Below are 16,627 nucleotides of genomic sequence, written 5' to 3'. Positions count from 1 at the left end.
TAATCTAAGTCAACAGAGCGAGAGTTTGAGACAAGGGTGTTTAAACGATTAGTGTTTTCTTAAAAAGAGTTTCTACGGATTTTATTGTTTTCAAAAAGTGATTTTGGACTTAACTAATAAGTGACAGCTACGTTAATATAAAATCATAGTCTATTCAACAGAGCGAGAGTTTGAGATGAGACTTTTAATCAATAGTGTCTACCGAAAAGATTTATTTTAAAACCAAGAAACCAATGAAGAATTGATTCCCTAATTACAACGAACTACATACCGATATTCGCTTAATTGATATTTAATCTAGATCTTAGTTTAGTTTTTATTTTTCCCGAAACAATCAAAGTATCATCCGCCTTAGCTTTACGAAGTAACCTTAGATAACGGTATATCGATTCATAAGTCCCTGTGGGATCGATATCTTTTAAAACTACGCGATAGAACTGTGCACTTGCAGTTTGTACCCCAATTCGACTCATAAAGTCGCGATCAAGTTTTTGACGCCGTTGCCGGAGACTTTTATTTAGTCGATATCGTAACTCTTCTGTTACGCTGTACAGACTAAGGTTTTTTTTATTATTTCTTTCGTTGATTTCTATGCCACATACTCGCTCATAAGGCGAGCCGTTCTACTTACGAATCAACGACATCGAATTATATCTCCGAGTCTTACGACGAATTCGGGAATATCGTGCTGCAAACAATCTCCCTCCTATCGAAATTCTTGATCTCAAAAATCTTCTTCCTTACGCCGCTCCATCGCAAGATGAGCCGCATTCGAGTATTGCTCCACCCGCAATCGAAGCAAACAACTTCGAACTTAAACCTTCATTGTTGCAGGCAGTGCAACAAAACCAATTCTCTAGAAATCCTACCGAGGATCCAAACCTTCATTTATCCGTATTTGTCCAATACGCTGATACTGTTAAAGCTAATGGTGTCACTTCAGAGACAATTCGACTTCGTCTCTTTCCTTTCTCGTTACGAGATAGCGCTAGACGATGGCTTCAGTCTCTTTCTTCCAACTCAGTTACCACATGGAACGAGCTGAAGAAAGTCTTTCTTGCCCGATATTTTCCTCCAAGCAAAACAGCTATGTTGAGAGCCCAGATAAATGGATTTAAACAGAAAGATAACGAGTCTCTTTTCGAAGCATGGGAAAGATACAAAGACATGATGAGACTTGTCCGCACCATGGTTTAGAGGACTGGTTAGTGATTCATACCTTCTATAATGGTCTCTTGTACAACACGAGGTTAACAATAGATGCCGCCGCAGGTGGTGCACTTATGAACAAACCTTACGCTGATGCTTACCAACTTATCGAGAGCATGGCCCAAAACCACTATCAGTGGGGAAGCGAACAAACAATGGTAGAAAAACCTCAAACGAAAAGTGGCATGTACGAAATAAGTAACCTTGATCATGTTAATGCAAAAGTGGATGCTCTGGTCTAGAAAATTGAAAGTTTAAATGTATCACCTCCAGCCGCCGTGGTTGCCATAACTCAGAATTGCGAAGTTTGTGGAATCCAAGGTCCCACTCCTGCAGATTGTCAGCTCCTAACAGGAATCCAAGCGGAGCAAGTAAACTATGCTCAAGGAAATCCCTACTCGCATACCTATAACTCCAACTGGAAGAATCATCCTAATTTTTCATATAAGAGTACTAATGCCTTATACGCGCCTGGACAAGCTCCAAATCAAGCCCCAACTATACCTCTTGGATATCAGAAGTCGATCCCATCTACACCTAACAATAACGTTCCTTGGAAATCCAACTTGGAAATCATGATGGAAAACTTCATAGCTTCTTAACAGCAAACCAATAAAGATTTCTTAAACCAGAATGTACACACTGGCGAACAAATTAAACAACTAGCAAATAAGGTAGATGCCCTGGCTACCCATAACAAAATGCTGGAAACGCAAATATCACAGATAGCTCAACAAGAAGCACCTACTGCTGCCCCAACTGGTACATTTCTTGGACAGCCCCAACCTAACCCGAGAAGCCACGCTCATGCAATCATACTAAGAAGTGGAACGGAAGTGGAAGGACCGTCTGATCCAAGAACTGAGAACCAAAACTCTAAAAAGTCAACTGAGGAAGAAAATAAACCTAAGGAAAAGGAAGAGAGTAATAAGGAAACCGTAGAAAAGAAAGAACCTTATGTACCTCCACCACCATATAAACCACCTATCCCTTACCCTCAAAGGCTTAGTAAAACCAAAGATGCGGGCAAATTTAAAAAATTTGTTGACCTACTGAAACAATTAAACGTCACAATTCCTTTTACAGAAGCTATTACGCAGATGCCCTCATATGCTAAGTTCTTAAAAGAAATTCTTTCTAATAAAAGGAAACTTGAAGATAGCGAAACCGTTACACTCACCGTTGAATGTAGCGCTATAATCCAGAATATGCCTCCTAAACTTAAAGATCCAGGTAGTTTCTCTATACCCTGTCACATAGGAAAATTTGTCATAGACAAAGCCTTATGCGATTTAGGAGCCGGTATTAGTGTTATGCCTTTATACATATGCAAGAAACTAGAAATGGGAGAATTAATACCAACTAAAATGTTTGTGCAACTAGCGGATCGTTCCGTTAGATATCCTATAGGAATTCTTGAAAACGTTCCCGTGCGCATAGGTCAATTCTATATCCCAACCGATTTTATAATTATGGACATAAGAGAAGATGAAGTTACACCCATTATATTGGGAAGACCATTCTTAGCAACTGCCGGTGCAATCATAGACGTAAAACGAGGACGACTCACTTTCGAAGTAGGAGAAGAGAAAATTGAGTTCATTCTATCCCAATTTTTGAAAGCACCTGCAATAGAAGATACATGTTACTTCATGGATATCATCGATGAATGCATAAAAGAAACAAAGTTAGAAAAAGACGAATCATTTGACTGCCTTGTAGAAGATAAACTTAACCAATGTTTAGCAATAACACCGGACCCTACACAATGCCTTAAGAAACCAACCCTTGACCTGAAAACACTTCCCAAAAATCTGAGATATGAATTCCTAGACTTAGAACTTGAACGACCAGTGATAGTTAATGCAGACCTAGGAAAACTCGAAACCGAAAAACTCCTGCATATCTTAAGAAAATATCCAACCGCACTAGGATATAACATCACCGATCTTAAAGGAGTAAGTCCTTCTATTTGTATGCACCGCATCATGCTAGAAGAAGACTGTAAAACTTCTAGGGAACACCAGAGGAGACTAAACCCGATCCTGAGTGAGGTAGTGAAGAAAGAAATAACCAAGTTATTAGAGGCAGGTATCATATATCCTATATCTGATAGCAAATGGGTTAGTCCGGTACACGTAGTACCAAAGAAAGGAGGTATAACGGTTATTGAAAATGAAAAAGGAGAAACTATAACCAAACGAATCGAATCGGGATGGAGAATATGCATTGACTATAGGAAACTAAACAGAGCAACCCGAAAAGATCATTTCCCTTTACCATTCATTGACCAGATGTTAGAACGATTAGCAAAACATTCTCATTTCTGCTATCTAGACGGTTATTCAGGCTTCTTTCAAATACCAATTCATCCCCATGACCAAGAAAAGACAACGTTCACATGTTCTTTTGGTACCTTCGCTTATCGACGAATGCCGTTTGGCTTGTGCAATGCTCCTGCAACCTTCCAAAGGTGCATGATGGCAATATTCACCGATTTTCTCGAAAACATCATGGAAGTATTTATGGACGATTTTTCCGTATGCGGACAAAGCTTTGAAGAATGCCTCGAAAATCTAGAAAGAGTTCTAGAACGATGTGTAAAAGTTAACCTAATACTTAATTGGGGAAAATGTCACTTTATGGTACAAGAAGGAATTGTTTTAGGACACATCATCTCAAATAGAGGAATTGAAGTAGACAAAGCCAAAATAGAGGTAATTGAAAACCTTCAACCTCCGATAACTGTGAGAGAAGTGCGAAAATAGAGCTTCTTAGGACACGCCGGTTTTTACCGACGATTCATTGAAGAATGCCAAAATAGAGCTTCTTAGGACACGCCGGTTTTTACCGACGATTCATTAAAGACTTCTCTAAAATAACTAAACCTTTAACCGGGCTATTGATGAAGGATGCTGAATTCATATTCGACAATAAATGTTTAGAAGCATTTCAAACGCTTAAACAAGCATTGATCTCCGCGCCCATAATGCAGACACCAGATTGGAATGAACCATTCGAGATAATGTGTGATGCCAGTGATTACGCGGTGGGTGCTGTTTTAGGACAACGAAAGGATAAAAAGCTTCACGTCATATATTACGCAAGTAGAACTCTAGATGAAGCACAAATGAATTACGCCACAACTGAGAAAGAACTTTTAGCAGTAGTATTTGCGCTAGATAAATTTCGTTCTTACTTGGTCGGAGCCAAAATAATCGTTTACACTGACCACGCCGCTATCAAGTACCTCTTAACAAAAAAGGATGCTAAACCTAGGCTCCTTAGGTGGATCTTGTTGCTACAAGAGTTCGATTTGGAAATCAAAGACAAGAAAGGGACTGAAAACGTAGTAGCAGATCACCTCTCTAGACTCGAGAACCTTGAACCGGAAAGAACATCAATTAACGATGATTTCTCGTACGATAAACTTATAGCTACTTTGGAAGAAAATAAAGCTGATAAACAGGTAGAAACCACCTTAGCTATATCTGCTACACCATGGTACGCTGACTTCGTCAACTATTTAGCTGCCGGAATAGTTCCACCTACTTTATCCTACCAGCAAAAGAAACGATTCTTCTATGACATAAAACACTATTACTGGGATGACCCTTTACTTTTCAAAAGAGGCCCCGATGGTATTTTCCGTCGGTGCATACCCGAAGAAGAGGTAGAAAATATAATCCAACACTGTCACTCCGCTCCTTATGGTGGACATGCAAGTACATCCAAGACCTGCTCCAAAATCCTACAAGCCGGTTTTTATTGGCCAAATATATGGAAGGATGTGCATGCGGCTATTAAGAAATGTGATAGATGTCAACGCACAGGAAACATATCTAGACGTGACGAGATGCCACAAAAAGGCATTTTGGAAGTAGAGATTTTCGACGTGTGGGGAATAGACTTCATGGGACCTTTCCCACCTTCTTTCGGTAACAAGTACATACTCGTGGCGGTTGACTATGTATCAAAATGGATTGAAGCTATAGCTTCTCCAACAAACGACACACGAGTAGTAACTAGACTCTTTAGAATATAATATTTCCAAGATTTGGTGTCCCAAGAATAGTAATCAGTGATGGTGGATCGCATTTCATATCTAAGATACTCGAAAAACTACTGTTTAAGTATGGTGTGAGACATAGAGTAGCAACACCTTATCACCCTCAAACCAGTGGACAAGTGGAGCTGTCTAACAGAGAAATTAAACAAATATTAGAAAAAACAGTCGCCACCTCAAGGAAAGACTGGTCATCGAAATTACCAGAAGCTTTATGGGCATATCAAACTGCTTACAAAACTCCCATAGGGACAACCCCATTTAAGCTTATTTATGGAAAATCTTGCCACCTCCCGGTAGAATTAGAACATAAGGCCTACTGGGCTATTAAAAATCTAAATTTAAACTATAGGGACGCTGGTGAAAAGCGAATTCTTGACATAAACGAATTAGAGGAACTTCGACAAGACGCCTACGAAAATGCCAGAATCTACAAAGAAAGAACAAAGAAATGGCATGATAAACGTATATCGAGAAAAATCTTCAAACAAGGCGATGTAGTCCTTTTGTTCAACTCTAGACTTAAGTTATTCCCAGGAAAACTACGTTCTAGATGGTCAGGCCCTTTCCAAATAACCAATGTTTTTCCCAGTGGAGCGGTAGAAATTAAAGGAAAATCTATAGAACCATTTATCGTGAACGGGCAGCATCTAAAACATTATCACTATGCAGAAAATAATGAAGATTCGCAAGTCTTGCACTTAGACGTAATGCCTCCAGAATTTATAGATTATATTTGATAGTTTTTATGTCGAGCTTGCGACATTAAACAAAGCGCTTCGTGGGAGACAACCCACAATTTTTATTTTATTTTTATTTCTTCTTTAATTATTCCTTTTTCTTTTAAACTCTATTTAGTATTCATTCTTAATTTATTTTAATTTATTAAAAACTTTTCTTTTCTTCTTTCGGCATTTGGCCAAATCCTGACTAAAACTCTTGTTTTATCTTTTCTCTAGCTAACATTAAGCTGATGGGACAAATTGATCGTATGGGTATCAAATTCAGAGGGAAAGCTCAGAAACAAAAGTTTGAGGAACTAGCCGCGAGAGAGATGCTACCTAGTTTGTATGCTGATGATTGGGCAATGACTGCCGTTGGACTAAGAGAGTGTGTCCTGTTTTTGCTGAGTCAGATAGGGTGGGAAACCACTCCTATTCGAAGACATTTCGTCACTTATCGAAGACTGAATCTGGAATTCCTTAGCTCTCTGATCTATCTACCTAGCCATGGAAAAGGAATAAGCAGAGCTTTCATCCAGTTCAGAATGTTCAATATGGAGTACCAATTTAACATTCGAGATTTTACCAACCTTTTAGGTTTCCCTACCTCCCTTGATACATTCACAGTGAGCCAAGAAGAACTTTTTGAATACAGAGAACTTGAACACTTCTGGGGAAGCTTGACTGAAAATGATGATCCCGAGGAACATGAGTTTCTTTCTAGAAACATACATAACCCGGCCTTCCGTTATTTCCATAGGATCCTGACCCACACCTTATTTGGGAAGAAGACAAACAGTACCTCAGTTTCACGTGATGAACTCTTCATCATATTTTGCGCTTCCCAGAACCGTCCAGTAAACGGTGCCACTTTTATGTTGGCGAATTTTGACCGCCTTATCCAAGATGAACGAGAATCAATTCAAATAGGCGGTTTGATAACCATGATTGGTAATGCTATCGGATTACGTCAGCCTATGCTTGACTTAAGCCCTTTTTGCGGCATTGCGATTATGAGTATACCCTTCCTTTTCAACACTATGTTTATAGCAAACTTAGGGCCTGAAGAGTTTGAGCTTATAATTAATAACCAAGTTCTTTGCCTATTCACCTTGCCTAGTCCGAGGACTAGTGTTCATAACCGCAATAACTGGCTCTACAATCTGAACGCAACACCCTCTCCTACTAGATCTACTGAATCCATCCAGGACTATGAGATTTGTGACGACCAGATCCCTTATGCTGAATCTGACCCTCATACACCATCTGGTTATTATGATATTGATCCTCCTCCTCAACCTGTTCCAACCGAAGAATCGGCAATACCCGATCCTAGACATCATATGCCCGGAGTTGATTATAACACCACCATTCAAGCTTTGATGTCAGAACAAGACGCCCTCAGAGAAGAGTTAGCTAATATGGGACGAGAATTTCTGGGATACATGAGCGGTATGACAAATCAGTTCCACGAGTTGCTAAACCGTGTTAACTCCTTTGCTCCTTCGGCCAGAGATTATGCAGATGGATAGAAGATGTTTTTCTTAGTTATTTAGTTTTAGTTAGATTATTCATTAATGTTGTTTCAAACTATGTTCGTATTTGTTTTTCTTTCGCATGTTTGCTTTTGTCTTCCAATGTTACATTATGATTATTTTATGAAGTTATTGATTTATTTTACTTTATTGTGGCTTATGCAATATCTAGCAATAATGCTCTCTACTGTTGCTACCTACATGACTTATTAAAAATAGATATATATTATGGAAAGTAGAATAGCATGCAAGGCAATTTAGAAGTATCACAATAGCAAAATAAAATAAACATATGCGTGACAAAATAACAGCAATAAAATATAATGGTAAAAACAGAGTACGTTGCCAGAATGACTGTGTGACGAGCGTCACACAATCCATGACGGACGTCACACCAAGTGCTTGTGACGCCCGTAACGCCCCTGTCACGAGCGTGACACCGTCTGGCTATGTGAATGTTACTAACCGTTGGAGACACGATCGTTACACCATCCCACCTTTTCACCTTCCCCATTTATTCACATCTACCCACATTTATTTACTTTTCAACCACTCCCTTTCCAACTTCCAAGTTTTTTCCTATAAATACCCACCATACCTTTCTTCATACACCACAAACCATTCTATCAAATACATTTCATCTTCTTACCTTTTACCTCTTTCAAATCACTTATCAGTATGGCGGGAAACCAAAATTTCGGAAATATCATCTTCCGATCCGAAGATGAAGATTATCAAAGGGAGCAATTCGAGCGTTTCCAACAGCGAGGCGTCTAATCCACCAGGTACCCTGATTTAACTTGTTTACAAGAATTAGGATTACTTCAAGGTATAGAATGGATGCTCCGCCTTGCTGGTTTAACCTTTTTGTGCACTCGTAATCAACCTACCTACCCATCCCTAACCTTAGAATTTTTTAGTTCCTATTCGTACAACACTCCTGCCGGTGAAGACGAGTACTTAACCGGTACCGCAACCTTCCGTATGTTCAACACCGAATACTAGCTATCCCAGGATCAGTTGAGCACCATGCTACAGTTCCCTGTAGGAGACCGAGTCCACCCGAGAATCCCTCCGAATTCCCAGTGGCACATACACGCCTTTGACCTCTTTAGGAAAATATCCGGTGTAGAAACCAACAACTGGGATGTGCTCCTTGCTTCCCATATACATAACCCAACCATCCGGTACTTTATCCGCATCCTGCAAAACACAGTTTTTGGAAGACCGAACAACAACAAAGTAAACGCCAAAGAATTATTCTTCCTCCAATGTGTGTTTGAAAGCGATACTCAGGTAAACGCTGCCTCCTTCCTATTTTATCACATCCGCACCCTATGTGCTAGAGGCCGTCATCCTTTTGTAATTGGTGGTTTAATAACCACAATAGCACTTGGCTTAAACCTAGGGGACCGACTCCAAAATTTAGAATCTTTACCTCCCCTATCTATGGATATAAGCTACTGTCGGTCCAGCCGTCTAATCAAAAACAGAGTAGGTGGAAAATATTACCTTATGGTGAACAACCAGGAAGTCCCAAGCGTTGTTTTACCCAATATTGCCCTAACAGATGTCACAAATCCCAACCGCCACATCTATGATCTGAATGCTCCCGAAGCTACCGAGCCTTCACATGAAAACCCGCCTGCAGACGAGTTTGAAGAGATGGAGCAAGGTGATCAGGCTCCTGCACAACAATCAGTCCCTCTAAACCCTTCCGATAATAGAGCTGGTACATCCTCACGACGTCGTCGACGAAGAAGACCTGCAACCAACGACGACATCATGGATGCTATCGATGGTATGCAAGCACAGAATCTCGAAATGATGCAAATGATACGCCAGATGCAACAACAACAGGAAGCGAGGAATGCCATAACCGATCAGCGGTTCACTGAGTTGCTCAACAGGTTTGACGACTTAGAAGTACGTCAACGATCACCAGGTCCAAGAACAAGAGGCGGAAGGCAGCATTGACTTTAGTTTCCTTTTCTTTTCCCTTTTTGTATTTCTTTTGTTTTCTTTGAAACAATTGGGGACAATGTTTCATTTAAGTGTGGGGAGGACAACCTTGTTCTTTCAATCTTCCCTTTTTCAAGTATGTTATCTTTCCTTTCAATGTTATTTCCCTTTCTATTATATATAAAAAAAAAGAATATATATATATATATAAAAATTTTTTATTATAATATAGATTTATTTTAAGTTAAGCCCCTAGTGTGAAAAATTTCTATTATCTATTCCCTCAAAATTTTCATGAGCCACAACAAAAATTCAACACACTCAGTAAGTATAAAGGTTGCCTATTTTATCAAACTTGAGACAATTAAGACAAAAATTATTACCGCCCCAACACTCTAAACAAACCTCAACTTGTTAGATCAGAAAGGCACCTGTTATACAAGTCCCTGGACTTTTAACTTTATAGTAACCCCGAGTAGTTTATACAAGAAGTCAGCACCATCTTAATAGCAAACTACGTGGAGGGCCGATGAACATAAGTGAATGATTCCCAAAATAAAGAAATATATATATATATATATATATATATATATATATATATATATATATATATATATATATATATATATATATATATATATATCAGGAAATGCACTAATTAAGTTAGGTGATCCTTACCAGATCATTTAATCTAAAGGTCGCAGATCATACGAAAGCATAATACGATAAGATCCATTACGAATTGGTTCGGCAGGTATCTGGTGCTGAACTTGGTAGGGCGGACTACGGTCCGATCCTCCGCAATTTGCAACGGACTAAATAATGAAGTTATCTGACTCATGTACCAGAGCTTCAAGCTGAAAAGGGGATCAGAATCACTAACCGGTCACTCCACTATGTGCGCGAAACGATAAAGGGCTTAATGTGATTTCGCTAGAATGAAAACGGGTGAAATAAGAGTAAAAGAACTAGGCTAGTTATAATAGCATGACTCGAACTGGTTCGCATAAGGTGAGGTTATCTGAGGTTGCAACGGTAGTTGTTGATGTCAAGATTAAACTCAAGTTACTCCTAAACAAAATCTACTTGCAACCTAGTACGAATTGATGTGCGTTTTGAAATTTCATCTGGCTAAATTTTTAAAACGATTTCTATACTGTATTTTGCTTGAGGACAAGCAACGGTCTAAGTATGGGGGAATTTGATAACATGAAACTATATCACATTTTTGGACTCGATTTAATTAAATTATATTATTATTCACTTCAATTTATTTCATTTTATTCGATATTACTTGGTATTTTGCTTTCTATTTATCTCAGGTAGTTTATTTGAAGCACAAGTGAAAAAGGAAGAAAAGGAGGTGCAAAAAGAAATGAAAAGAAGCAAAATCCACAAAGCCAAAGCCCAGCCCAAAAGCACAGGCGTTGCGCCTGTGACGAGCGCCACACAAGGTGTGACGAGCGTCATGCTCTGCCTACTTGTGTTACGAGCATAACACATGGTGTGACGGACGTCACACCATTCTCCTATATTTTTGGCTTCAGAAGCGCAACAGAGGCACGTTAAAGCCTATTGTTACGCTTGACCTTTGAAAACGTGAAGACTACTTTTACGGAAGAGTTTTGGAAACCGTTACAAACGGGGATAATATAAATAGCGGCTGCAGCTCTCTCTCCCGGGGGCTCCTCTTTGTTAAATTTTTCTCTTCCAGCCGTGCAAGCATACCATACCCTTTTTACAGCTTTTTACAGTTTTTGTTTTATTTGCAATTTTTATTTTCTTTTCCAGTTAAGCTTTCAGCACTTAATTAATTTTTCACACAATAGTTTCTACACCGGAAACTATTGTGTATCTTTCACCGGATCTAACCTTACGTTAGAATCTAGTTTTTTTATTTATTCCTTCGCTTTTATTTTTCTGTCTGATTGAAGAATTCAAGAACAAATCCAACCGGTCTGTGGTGGAGTGTTCAAGATTGCTATAAATTATTCAGGTTCTTTAATTACTATTTGAATTTATATATGCCCTGCTTTATTGTTTATTTATATTATTTGTCTGAGATGGAATTATTTATGCATGATGATTATTTAGAACTGTTTAGCATGTCCGGCTAACTTATTTAGGTATCGGTATGTAGAGTAAGCGGAATGAAGGAATAAAAAATAAGTCGGTTCAATTACGTTTAAAAATAAAATCACTCTTTTTATGGTCTCAATTTACAGGTTTAATAACAAGGTTTTTGTACGAAAGTAAAAGACATAAAGAAGTTAAAATCAATAGAACGAGAGTTTGAGTTTTTAACTGGACAGTGTAAATTGGACATTAATTCTAGATCAAGGCGAAAGCAATTTTTAGAGTTAATTAAATTCTAATCTTTTTCAAAAAGTATTTTTAAAGGTTGAATGTGAGGACGAGAGTTAAGCATTTGAATTTAATTATATAATCTAAGTCAACAGAGCGAGAGTTTGAGACAAGGGTGTTTAAACGATTAGTGTTTTCTTAAAAAGAGTTTCTACGGATTTTATTGTTTTCAAAAAGTGATTTTGGACTTAACTAATAAGTGACAGCTACGTTAATATAAAATCATAGTCTATTCAACAGAGCGAGAGTTTGAGATGAGACTTTTAATCAATAGTGTCTACCGAAAAGATTTATTTTAAAACCAAGAAACCAATGAAGAATTGATTCCCTAATTACGACGAACTACATACCGATATTCGCTTAATTGATATTTAATCTAGATCTTAGTTTAGTTTTTATTTTTCCCGAAAAAATCAAAGTATCATCCGCCTTAGCTTTACGAAGTAACCTTAGATAACGGTATATCGATTCATAAGTCCCTGTGGGATCGATATCTTTTAAAACTACGCGATAGAACTGTGCACTTGCAGTTTGTACCCCAATTCGACTCATAAAGTCGCGATCAGATATCCACCTATCATATAGCTATTTGTTGGGCAGACCATGGATTCACGAGGCAGGCGCCGTGACATCCACCCTACACCAGATGTTGAAGTTCGTCAAGAACAAAAAGTTGGTGGTGGTAGGGGGAGAGAAGGCTCTCTTGGTCAGCCATTTGTCTTCCTTTTCTTACATTGATGCTGAGGACGAAGTTGGGACGTCGTTCCAAGCTTTGTCTATTGCTGAACCTTCTAAGAAAGGAACTTCTTCATTTGCGTCCTATAATGATGTGAAGTTGGCCATTGAGCATGGCACACCTAATGGTTTAGGACAAATGATCAAGCTGGAAGACAATAAATTCCGGGCTGGCATAGGGTACTCTTCAGGAACTTTCAACGAGCACGGTCTATTTCAGAGTGGTGGTTTTATCCACACCATCGAAGACCAAGAAGTTGCTGCTGTTGTGGAAGATGATGCAGAGGAGGATTCTGGAAACTTTGTCATCCTTGGAGGGGACTGCAATAACTGGGTCGCTGTTGATGTTCCAATAGTTTTCCATAAGTCAACGTAATATTCACTTTTTGTTTAAAAACCATTCTCCCATGCCAAAAGGAGAAGTGATGACATTGTTGGCACATAAATACAATGATATTTCATTCAATAAATTCATGTTAAATGTTTGTTTTTCCAAATTATTTTCACTTTTTGCTTTTTGCATAAAATTGGTGATCACCATAAAACCCTAAAAACAAAATAAAATCAATCTTTTCATCTACATAATGATTTGCCTTGTTTGAATTCTAAAATCTCTTTTATATCCAAAATCATTATTCAGGTTGATCAAACCCATTGAACATAATGATCCAACACCATCTCCCAACTTTGAGTTCCCTGTATTTAAGGCCAAGGAAGATGATGTTGAAGAGATTCCTGATGAGATTACCCATCTTCTTGAGCACGAAGAGAAGATCATTCAGCCACATCTCGAGAATCTGGAAACAGTCAACTTGGGGTCTGAGGATTGTGTGTGAGAAGTGAAGATTTGGGCACTCCTGGAAGAGTCTGTGAAGAAGGGGTTGATTGAATTGCTACGAGAATACGTCGACGTCTTTTCCTGGTCATATGAAGACATGCCTGGTCTGGATACTGATATCGTGCAACATTTCCTGCCTTTGAAGCCTGAGTGTGTGCCTGTGAAGTAGAAGCTCAGAAGAACTCATCCTGATATGGCAGAGAAGATTAAAGAAGAAGTTCAGAAGCAAATTGATGCGGGGTTTCTGAACTTCTTCTTTAATCTTCTCTGCCATATCAGGATGAGTTCTTGAATAAAGATGGAAAAGTCTGAATGGGTGTGGACTATAGAGACCCCGCATATGGAGAAGACAAGGATATGGAGAAGACAACATTCATCACACCTTACGGGACATTCTGTTATCGAGTGATGCCCTTCGGTTTGAAGAACGCCAGAGCCACGTATCAACGCACTATGACTACCTTGTTTCATGATATGATGCACAAGGAGATCGAGGTATATGTTGATAATATGATTGCAAAGTCAAGAACGGAAGTTGAACATGTAGAGCACTTGTTGAAGCTTTTTCAGCGTTTGAGGAAGTATAAGCTTCGTCTGAACCCTGAGAAATGTACATTTGGAGTCCGTTCCGGCAAGTTATTGGGCTTTATTATCAGCGAAAGAGGTATTGAAGTTGACCCTGCCAAGGTCAAAGCAATACAAGAGATGCCTGCGCCCAAAATTGAGAAGCAAGTCCGAGGCATGACTGCCACATGTGCGCCAATATCAAGCTCCTCCGGAACGATCAGCATCATGATTGGACCGAGGATCGCCAGAAGGCCTTTTATAGTATCAAAGAGTATCTGTCCGAGCCGCCAATTCTGTCTCCTCTTGTGGAATGGAGACCCTTGATTATGTATCTGACAGTTCTTGAAGATTCTATGGGTTGTGTCCTAGGTCAGCATGATGAATCAGGGAAGAAAGAATCTGCTATCTATTACCTGAGTAAGAAGTTCACTGATTGTGAGTCTCGATACTCAATGCTTGAGAAAACATGTTGTGCTTTGGCTTGGGCTGCTAAGTGCTTACGCCAGTATATGTTGAATCATACGACTTGGTTGATATCCAAAATGGATCCAATCAAGTATATCTTTGAGAAGCCTGCTTCAACTGGGAGGATTGCCCGTTGGCAGATGCTGTTGTTTGAGTATGATATTGAGTATCGAGCTCAAAAGGCTATTAAAGGTAGTATCTTGGCTGACCACTTGGCATATCAACCAATTGAGGATTATCAGTCGGTTCAGTACGACTTCCCTGATGAGGAGATTTTGTATTTGAAAATGAAAGATTGCGATGAGCCTACACTCGATGAGGGGCCAGAGCCTGGTTCCCGTTGGAGCATGGTGTTTGATGGCGTTGTAAATAAATATGGAAATGGTATTGGGGCAGTAATTATTACTCCTCAGGGCACACATATTCCTTTTATAGCAAGGCTAAATTTCAAATGCACGAATAATATGGCGAGTGTGAGGCCTGTATTATGGGATTAGAAGAGTGTATTGATCTTATGATCAAGCATCTTGATGTTTATGGTGATTCGGCCCTTGTTGTTAATCAAATTAAGGGTGAATGGGAGCGGAATCAGCCTGGCCTCATCCCATACAGAGATTATGCGAGGAGGATTTCAACTTTCTTTATTGAGGTTGACTTCCATCATATTCCTCGAGATGAGAATTGGATGCCAGACACACTTGCTACACTTGCTTCGATGATTGTGGTGAAATTCTGGAATGAAGTCCCCAATATCATTGTGATGTGCTTGGATAGACCGGCTCATGTATTTGCAGTAGAAGAAGTAAAAGATGATAAGCCAGGGTATTATGATATCAAATGTTTTCTTCAGAGTCAGATTTACCCGCCTGGGGCATCTGTTAAAGATAAGAAGACTTTGAGGAGATTATCAGGAAGTTTCTACCTCAATGGCGATGTGCTTTATAAGAGAAATTTTGACATGGTTCTGCTCAGATGAGTGGATAGACACGATGCAGACCTGTTAATGACTGAAGTCCATGAGGGTTCATTTGGTACTCATTCCAATGGACATGCCATGGCTAAGAAGATGTTGAGAGCAGGCTACTATTGAATGACAATGGAGTCTGATTGCTGCAAATATGTGAAGAAATGACACAAGTGTCAGATTTATGCGGATAAGATCCATATTCCCCCGACACTTCTGAATGTAATTTCATCACCATGGCCTTTCTCTATGTGGGGAATTAACATGATTGGCATGATAGAGCTAAAAGCATCCAACAGCCACAGGTTTATTCTCGTAGCAATTGATTACTTCACCAAGTGGGTTGAAGCGGCATCATATGCGAATGTGACCAGGCAGGTGGTTGTGAAGTTTATCAAGAATCAACTCGTATGCCGTTATGGTGTGCCAGATAAGATCATTACTGATAATGGATCTAACTTGAATAACAAGATGATGAAAGAGCTTTGTAGCGAGTTCAAGATAGCACATCATAATTCTTCTCCTTATAGACCCAAGATGAATGGGGTTGTGGAAGCTGCTAATAAGAACATCAAGAAGATTATCCAGAAGATTGTTGTTACGTACAAAGATTGGCACGAGATCCTGCAATTTGCTTCGCATGGTTATCGTACATCCGTACGCACTTCAACAGGGGCAACCCCTTTCTCTCTTGTATATGGCATAGAGGTTGTGCTCCTAGTAGAGGTGGAGATCTCATCAATGAGAGTCTTGATGGAAGCCAAGTTGACTGATGCTGAATGGGTTCAGAGTCATTATGACCATTTGAACTTGATTGAAGAGAATCGATTGACTGCCATGTGTCATGGTCAGTTATATCAATAAAGGATGAAGAAAGCCTTTGATAAGAAGGTCAAGCCTCGTGCGTTCCAAGAAGGTGACCTCGTGCTTAAGAAAGTTTTGTCTTTCGTGCCCGATTCCAAGGGCAAGTGGACTCCAAACTATGAAGGTCCATATGTTGTTAAGAGAGCCTTTTCAGGCGGTGCTTTGTTGCTTACAACTATGGATAGGGAGGATTTCACTCATTCTGTGAATTCAGATGCAGTCAAGAAATACTTCGCCTAAAATAAAAGCAAAATAGCTCGCTAAGTTGAAAACCCGAAAGGGCGGCTTAGGCAAAAAATGAGCGTCTCAGTGGATTGAAAACCCGAAAGGGCGATC

The 16,627-nt window shown here is 39.3% G+C and overlaps 1 non-coding gene across 1 annotated transcript; it reads right to left on the bottom strand.

Annotated features, from left to right (window-relative positions):
* Positions 1 to 1,089: 1,089 nt before the first annotated feature.
* Positions 1,090 to 1,195, bottom strand: LOC127077441 (small nucleolar RNA R71). The gene has a single exon (XR_007787253.1). It is a non-coding gene; the product is annotated as a small nucleolar RNA R71 (small nucleolar RNA).
* Between the last annotated feature and the right edge of the window lie 15,432 nt (positions 1,196 to 16,627).

This window comes from Lathyrus oleraceus, chromosome 4, assembly GCF_024323335.1.
Source record: "Lathyrus oleraceus cultivar Zhongwan6 chromosome 4, CAAS_Psat_ZW6_1.0, whole genome shotgun sequence".
Lineage (NCBI taxonomy): Eukaryota > Viridiplantae > Streptophyta > Magnoliopsida > Fabales > Fabaceae > Lathyrus > Lathyrus oleraceus.
This window is presented reverse-complemented; position numbering and strand designations above follow the sequence as displayed.